Source organism: Temnothorax americanus, unplaced genomic scaffold, assembly GCF_048541705.1.
Source record: "Temnothorax americanus isolate GAGA-0224 unplaced genomic scaffold, ASM4854170v1 Scaffold135, whole genome shotgun sequence".
Taxonomy (NCBI): Eukaryota; Metazoa; Arthropoda; class Insecta; order Hymenoptera; family Formicidae; genus Temnothorax; species Temnothorax americanus.
Window position 1 is genome coordinate 180,001 of NW_027509270.1, and position 2,500 is coordinate 182,500.

A 2,500-nucleotide genomic window follows, 5' to 3' on the forward strand; every position below is an offset into this window, starting at 1 on the left:
TATAATGTAAACATTACAGAAACTATGAATAAAATTGTTCTTAATCTAATAAGATAAAAAAGACATTTATTGAAAGAATATTTATATTGTGTAGCAAAATTGACAAAATAAAAGATAAAACAAGAAAAAACTTCCGCCAATAAATAAAAATATAAAAAGATGAAAAATTAAAAAAGAAAGTTTATTAAACAACAGACTAAAAAATACAAAGAGCAGTGACTGGTAAAAAAAATTTAAAAATAGAAGAAAAGAAAAAAAAGGAAAGAGAAGAACTTAATAAAAGAGGCAAGTTGATTCTTATTAAAAAAGGAAAATTGAAAAGCAAAAATTTTGGTTTAAATAAAACTAATTGTAAGACATATTATTACTTTATCTGGTTTCTTTTATCTCTCTCTCTCATTTATATAAAATATATAATAAAAAAACTTTATCACACAAAAGTTAAAGTAATAGAAAAAATTATTTAAAAGTTATTTTAATAAAAATGTTTGCCAAGATTAGGGTTTAAAAACCCGATTACGGAAAAAGCACTCAATACATATAAATGTGTAACTAAAAAAATCAATAAATAAAAAAATAAAAATAATTTTTCCGTTTAATTCACTACATACAGCAATGAATTACTCTGTGTTTTAATTCTGCTTTAATTTTTATGTTTATGAATTTATTATAATATGTATGTTTTTCCAAAATGTAGCGCCGTGATTGTGCGTTATTCAAACTTCGGCTGCCAAGTGCAACAGCTACTCTAGAACGCATGACCACGGCACTGCATTTTGGAAATACATATATATTATAATAAATTCATACATTTATAAATTCAATGCTTTTTGAAATAAAAAGTAAAGTGAACAATTAAATGCAAATATCTAATTAGTTTAAATTTCTTTTTTATGCAAACAAATTAAAAAGAGCAATAAAAAAGGTTATGATTTTCACTACATTTTAAGCTTCATGCTTATAAAAATATTTTGATTGTTTAAAAATGAAAGATTTACATTTAAATTTTATTTTTATACTGTTATTCTATACATTATTTTAAGCCGTAACTGTAACAGCAATTCTGTAACGTTGAAAGAACATATGGGTTCCTGTGACTTTTCAAAGTTTATTATGTAGGTTTTATTTTGTAAATAATGTTTTAAAGTTTTATCTATGTATTCTCAATTTTAGTGAGAAGGTTCATCCAAAATAAGAAAAACCTACATATTTACAACATATGTCCCATTGCAGGGTCATCAGGATTCATACGAAGAGAATAATCACGAAGAGTAATTTTACTTACTGTCTACAGACATTGTCAAATATATCTTTCAAAGACAAAGACGTTTCTCGACACAGCTTCAACATTTCTTGCTTCATGGTAGATTGCACTATCTTCCATTGTGTAATGTATGATTATGATCGTGGACTAAACGTATTTGACCATTCTCAAGATTTATAGCGCCAAGACACTTTGAAGATCGGCGAGTACTGCATTTTAGAATATTCTGATTGCGAGAATCTTTATTATAACTGTAATCATCGTAAACATAAAGTGTTGTACCAGGTTGCTTGCCACATATTTCCTCCATCTGAAAAAAAATATTAAATTAAAAAACAATAGTCAATACTTGTAATAAAAATTGAAAGAAACGAAATGTTCCTGTTAAAATCATGGATAATGTTGTAATTATTTAAGCGTGTCTTTGAAAGTATTATTTTCATGGAATTCTCGAGCAACACTAATCTTCCAATATTATAGCTATTAATATAAAGCATAATTAACAAATTTCATCAGTTTACTTAGAAATTTCTTAAAACATAATTTTTTGTACTACATATGCAAAATAATTTCTAAGATTATGTATGTATGTAGTATACAAACTATGAAAAATGCCGCACATGCGTTATTTTTTTCACACTAGAATTTGGGCCCAGCAAAGTTTATTCAAATTCTACGGCGTATTAAATTAATCAATAGCTTATTGCTCTCAAATTGCTGGCAATTTATTCTGTTTACAGAAACGTTAGACCACGTACGGATAAAATATTTCATACCATAATTCAACTGATCAAATTCTTATAATAAAATATTTAATTTGTGGAAAAGTAATACGTAGCAGATATTTTTTCTTGCTGTTGTCGGTTACTTACATCGGTAACGATACAATGAGCATCAGATAAAAGAAACAGGCAGCGTTAAAAAATGATCACTTCTTAGAATTAAGAATGTATGAGCAACTGTTATAATGACGATACGAGCACGATCGTTACCACAAAAGCATAATTATTACGACAAAGAACATCAAAAGCAGATTAACGACATGAGCGCACAATCGTTACAACAAATGCATAATTATTACGACATGTACATCAAAAGCAGATTAACAACACGTGCATTGAACGACGACTTTAAGGTAGTCGTCTCGTCAGGGCATGTATTAGATAAAGTTTTCGATTTTGGATTTTATATCAAATTATATGATCAGCTTTTGCAGTCGATTTTTTCTGTGGCTCC